Below are 6811 nucleotides of genomic sequence, written 5' to 3' on the forward strand. Positions count from 1 at the left end.
ATCCTTTAGTCAAAGTGATACCTAATGGTCTTGTAACCCTTTAATAGGGAAGACCTTTCATAAGGTATATCATAGATTATGGTCAAAACTTTGCAAAAACTTTGCAGCCATAATTTGTCACATTTTACAATTGTAGTAGTGATGATTTTGGGGTGTCATCCCCACCCTAGTTTTACCTTCTCATTGAAGGGTTTCTGGGTAACCAAAATATTATGTGTTATGTGTTGATTTACGTTATGCTTTGGATGTGATGCATGGTTACTTATTTCAATTTACATGTTAGGTTATGAGATAGATGAATGGTGAATTATTTTCATGGTAAAAGTTTTAAGTGTTGATCCCCCCCCCTCTCATAACTTACTTTCCCATTATTATTTCCAAAAATTGGTATCAAAGATTTATTCTCTAGAATGTAATTTTTTAAAGCTTTGGAGGTAAGATCTTGAAGATGAAAGTCTACAAATTGGGAAAAACTACTGAGAACTATAAGATTGAATTACAACTTTCCCTACATCAACTCAAGGAGGGAAGAGATGAACTACAATAGACATTGAAGAAAAGAAAGGAATTCATCATTCAACAAAATGACACTCAATATCAAGAAGAAGACACTATTGGATTGTTTGAGGATAGGAACTCAAATTAATTTGATGCAACAATTGCAAAGCTAATGGAAAATAATACTACCCTAAATGAAAAAGTCAAGCATCTAAAAAGGAAACAAGAAACTCAATCAATAATGTTATGTGAGACAATCGAACTAAAAAAGAAAGCTGAAGAAGAGAATCATGATTGAAGAAGAAAAAAGACTAATAGCTAATAGACTTGAGGAGAAGTCATCAGGTGTGCAAAAGTTATCAAGCATTCAATTGGATTTGATGAATTAGCCAATGCTTGAAAATAAAGAACTAAATAAGAAAGACATTGAGATTATAGCTTTGGAAACACAAGATGCCCTATTGAAGAATTAATTGAGGAAATAAAAGGAAATTCTTAAAAATTCTAGTGAATCCATAAAGTACTTTGAAGAATTTATGGAAGTACCAAGATCAATCAATAACACTCCTAGATTGGGATATTCTACCACTGGGAAAAGATAATCATCTCGAAGTGGTGAATAAAAGAACAATTAGGGAAAGAAAAACAAGTCCACTTTTCATCACTATGGAAAATTGGGTCACACAAAAAATATATGCAAGAGCAACACTAGAAATCAAAGTCCTAAGCATAAATTCAAGAGACATTTCCATAACTACAAGGAAAAAGGACATCAGGACCATGAATATAGGACAAAGACCACCAACACTCAGAGATTTGAAGGATACTTTTACAACTGTCAGAAGTATGGACACAAGGCATATGAATGTAGATCCAAACCCAAGTGGACCTCAAACAAGAAAACCAACGTACACCATCATGGGAATTCTTATGATTGGGATTACAATACAAGGTACAGCTGTAATTATTATGGTGAGTATGGTCATGTTTTTGTAAATTACATTAGGATACATTTCAAAGGTAATTACAATAGATGGTTGAATGATATTGTAAGGTTTAGTTGTCTAAAGATTGATCATTTAAGCAAAAACTCTCCAACTTGGTCACCTATATTGAGCAATCAAGATGAGGTCATTTTATCAAATGGATCAGGCAATCACATCATTCCCAAAAAGGAAACCAAAGGTATGTGTTGAACTAACATCTAAAATGATATGTTTTGCATTAGTTCCAAGCATTAAATTAATTAAAAGGATCTATCATCATATATTGAGATGCAATGAAGAGATTAGAATAAAGAGACAATCTATCATTATGTTGTTTTCTTTGTTGTTGTTGAGTATTCGAAGTATTGTAGTAAGTTTCAAGTAATGAGGTACTGTAGTGAGTACCAAGCTAGCTATGATAGCCAAGTAAATTGAAAACCATATAGCAACCAAGCTTACAACTATATATGCACTAAGAGTTAATTGCAAGTTTTGAGGGCTATATACTTGATTTTTTGAGTCATTTGCATTTACCAAAACATCTAAGAGTGACGTAGTGAAAAGTAGGAGGATTCCCAAAGGAGATTTCCTAGGCCCCAACAATATAACCACATAGTGGAAACACAACAAGAAGAAGAAACAATGCAAGATCTATTACCAAATTACAATAATTTTTTCATAAAATAGAATTGATTACATGCACTATACTTGGTTGTAAGGCCTTCTTGGTTAGGGCCAATTACAAATAGAAATTAAAAAATTAGTTCTACAAGATCTCTCAAGATCCAACTCACAACACTAATTCTAGCTAGTTCAAATCTGTAACATGACAACAATCTCATAGACACCACCATGGAAATCTCAACTTGTGCTTGCAAGCCCACTAAACAATCTCCTTTTTTTTCAACCATCGCCTTAGCTCTACTCCAACTTATTCAAGATCCAAGTGTAAATTGCCTCACATTCAGCGCTTTGTCCATACATTCACAACTCTATCACAATCTTGTTGTAAACTATGTCACATTTAGTGCTCTATCCATAGACTCAAGAAAAACACATTCTTCAGCTACTTTCCATTCCACTAAATTAATAAAAGACTCCAAAAGACCCCTAATTATACCCAACTAAACCACAAGTCATCCTAGCAATTACAAATTAAATAAACCCCTTATATTAAATACTTGAAGAGCCACAAGTTAGCCTCCAATAGAAATTAAATGTCTAAAAATTGATATCCAAGAAAAATTGTGATATCTCCTAGCTTTGATTGAATTAGAACTCATGCTTTGAATCAAAGGTATAACATTAGGTCTTCTACAACCTGCAAACTATGTTGGTGTTTGAAAACACTGGATGGTTTTCAATTATCCCCATGAGAATATGACACATCTAGGGGCAACTAACTCCCATTATGAACCTATCATTTCAGACATAGGGCCAACTATAAGGCTTGACCCTACTTCTACTTCAGGCTCTGCAAGACCTAGGTCGGTGGACCTTAGATTCAAATGATACTGTACCAGTGCAAAACATATCCCTGAATCTATTAAGTAGATGAAACCCTTATATCTCCTAGTAACTCATGAATTGACATAGATCTATAGTAGCTAAATGCAAATCTATAATATTTACAAGCTGAGTGAGGGAAAAACAATTAAGTCCTTCAACATAAGAGGGAAAGAACATTTGATTAATAATGTTGAATTCAGAAAACCCTCAGATATGCAGCAGTAAGACTTAATGATCCTGTAGCTAATTAGTGCCTTAACCATTGGGCAGTCCCATGAATCAAATGCATACATATGGATATGTGATACTTTTTTATATACTCAGATATTTGATCTATCTATTTAACTTGTAAATAGACATCTATGCTCAAATTTAATCCCATTCTTACATGATATCCTCATCAGTAAACTTGCAACCCTGTTAATTCCCTGAAGCATTTATGCAACCCCTTAAGTCATAAGCAAGAATGAATAACATACAACCTTAAGGGACTACAAATACAACCTAAGAACTATGTCAAAGACTGTAAAACATTGAAAATTATCTGATAAAGGAGATAGGATTAAAGATGAAACTCAACCATATGCTATTCTTTGTATTATTTCCTTGAAATTATACAGTCATATGCATGAATGAAAACATAAAAACACCTAACAGATCTAGACCATCTATATATATCTTCCTAATGATGTTCATACAAGAGAGAATATGCTAAAAGAAATGTGGTTTCACAGTAAATCAATGGAACCCTACTGGTATTACCTAGAGAAAACTACTAACCTACTAGTTTCTTAGTGACCAAGACTGGAACCATTACAAAGAGAAAGAAAAAGATAGATATAGTAGGGAGGAATTCTTAGATCTGTTATGAAGACGACAAGTGTCCACTTGGAATTCCATCTCTTGCAAATGAATCACTTTTTTCATCTTTCTACCTCTTTGATTTCATTTGATCTGATTTTGTTTTCATCATTTCTTGTAACAAACTTGAAAATATCCTCTATTTAATGCTAAAAACTCCTTTTGCATCCAAAATATCTAATTTTCCTACTAAAGTGCTGGTGAAATTTTAGTTTTTACTGAATGAATCTGAACAAATTTTGACCCAAACTGAATTCTCACTGCCTTTTAAGCATATTCAGTTCATTACCATGTTAGAAATTAGTTCTGATCTTTGATTACCTGAATACAGTTACAATCTGGGAACCTGGGAGAAAACTTGGCTGACCACGGGCCCACGCATTGCGTGCCTTCAAAAGGCCACTATCTTTTAGACATTTAACTTGACATGTTGAATTCTATTTAACCAATAAAAAAAACTCATGCCCACTGCATGTGAGATAAAACCTCATAATGGTTTTCCTTTGTCTGCACACGTCTGATCTCCTTTTGAAATGAATTTCTCTGCTAGTGTTCTGATCTTCGTTATTCATTGTCATGGTTCCTTATTCACTGCGTGATCTTCTTTTTGTTTGCAGGTGGCATCTTTGACTATGCGGCTTTTCCTTCTTTGGTGCATTAGACGATGTGATTTCCCTTGGGCGCCCTGCTATGCCTTCTATTCCATATAGATCTCTTTCACTTGAGTTTTTTGGAAGCGTGCGTTGACTATTGCTTGCATTCTTTTTTCTTCTATTCATGTGTGTGTGAGCTCCCCTCAATGCTATGCCTTTGTTTCATATGTTTTCTCTTTCTTTTTTGCATTGACTGCGTGCTTCCTCTTCGCAGGATGCTACTCTAAAATAGGTGTTGACTGGAATTTTTAATGCTTGTTGGGCTGGGCTATGCCTTTGACCAGCTACTCTTCATTTAGCATGTGGATTTGTGTGGGCTTCTCCATTTTTTACTTGCATTTTTCACTAACTGTCCTTGTGTTTTTTTGTCTTTATGTGGTCTCCCCAAAGCGTGGGTTGCTTTCTTTTATTACTATGTTTCCTTGGCCTACTGCTCATTCTTTATGGCACAAGATCTTCAAACTATGACTACGGATTTTTTATATGCCAAGGCTTTAAAAACATAAGTGGGGCTTTAGTTGCATGTGAAGTCTTTCCTGCTGCAACTTTCTTTGTTTTAAAACCGCCTTTTAACAGTGACTACTCCCTATCTTTTAATGTGCCTTCCTCTGATGCACATGGAGCCTTTTTTAATTGTTTTTCTCACGTCCTTCTTTCTAAGGCTATGGTTTCTTCTTCTTTATTAGTGGCTGGGCTTTTTTAAACCATGAAACTTCCATTAGCTGAGGAATTGAAATTCGTGTTTTGGGATTTGGATCTAAAAGCTTTTTAGTAGCTTGTATAGCCCAACAGCAAACCACTATGGGCAATGAAACTCTCCCTTGAATATCTTCCTATACATGTTCACAAAATTACGATCACTAAATGGCAAATAACCTACCACAAGAACAAATAGAACAGCTCCACATGACCATATATCCACTTTGACACCTTCAAAGCCTTTACTCTTAATCACCTTAGGAGCAACATATGTTGGAGAACCACAAGTTGTGTGCAATAACCCATCTGCCTTGAGTTGTTCTAAAACTACACTCAAGACAAAGTTAGCAAATTTGAGGTTCCCACATTCATCAAGAAAGATATTCTCAAGCTTCAAATCCCGGTGGTAGACACCTCTGCAGTGACAGAAGTCAACAGCATGAATTAGTTGCTGGAAGTACTTCCTTGCAATATCCTCTCTAATCTTTCCCTTGGCAATTATTTTATTGCAAAGTGTTCCTCCTCTGACATACTCCATTATAGAATAGATCATCTCTTTGCTCGTCATGACCTCAAGAAGCTGCACAACATTGGGATGTCTCACTTGTTTCATGATATACATCTCACATTTGATTTGATCAGTCATGCCAACTTTTTGGACTTTCTCCTTGTCCATTACCTTTATGGAATTAGGTTTCTCTATTTTAAAATTCCTTACTAAATACATTTTAGAAAATGCACCTTGTCCCAATAGCTTGCCAATCTGACATGATTAGTCAGGCCCCAAAGTGGGTCTGACTAAAAAAATTTTCATTCCCGGACAACTAAACCCTCAAACTAATCCACTAACCTTCTCAAATTGATTAGAATCAATTTTGATCATAGAATGATTGTTAAAAACTCAATTTGTCACTTTTTGCAAACTGTGAATCTGGTGCCAGGAGGTCTGTTGACTGCTTTTGAAAATTGACCCAAACCTCTGATCAAGCTCTGAAAATTGGCACACTGAATCTTTGTTCTACACTCTTCTACCTTGTCAAATCTCATCTTATGATGAATTCCCAATCAAAAGATATTTTCCATCAAAGTTACCTTCTCAGAATTACCTGCACAAAAAAATTTCAAAATACCATAAACTGGGTTCGGAATTGGCTTCGAAAACTAGGAAAATGGACGCTTGGGAAGACAAAAACTAGTGCATCGGTTCTCTATCATGAGGATAGTATGAATATGTGATTTGGGCTCATGATGAATCATAGGACGCAAATGGTGAGCAGTCAAAGTGAGCTACTCAAAATTGCTGACTGGAAACATTGACAAGATAACGATATTTTGCAAATGGAAAGTACCTGGAAAATTTTGCATACGGATTTGTCATGACTTGCAAACTGACACACTTGGAGTATTTTTAGAGGACAACATAGTGGTACAATCAATTCAAACTAGGCAATCATGGATTTCAAGATATCACGTCATGAATAGGGCTACTAACAAATATGCAAATTTAGACACCAGTAAAAGATACAAATTCTATTTGGAATCATGTTTGAAAATTGATCAAACAGATTCGTCATAACTTGAAACTTTAAACATAACAAGTCTCTG

The 6811-nt window shown here is 34.9% G+C and overlaps 1 pseudogene; it reads right to left on the reverse strand.

Annotated features, from left to right (window-relative positions):
• Positions 1-4185: 4185 nt before the first annotated feature.
• LOC149545747 (CBL-interacting serine/threonine-protein kinase 6-like) lies at positions 4186-5867 on the reverse strand (annotated as a pseudogene).
• Positions 5868-6811: the final 944 nt, after the last annotated feature.

The sequence above is a fragment of the Cupressus sempervirens genome, chromosome 7 (genome assembly GCF_028749045.1).
Source record: "Cupressus sempervirens isolate cs-2001-9-10 chromosome 7, ASM2874904v1, whole genome shotgun sequence".
Lineage (NCBI taxonomy): Eukaryota > Viridiplantae > Streptophyta > Pinopsida > Cupressales > Cupressaceae > Cupressus > Cupressus sempervirens.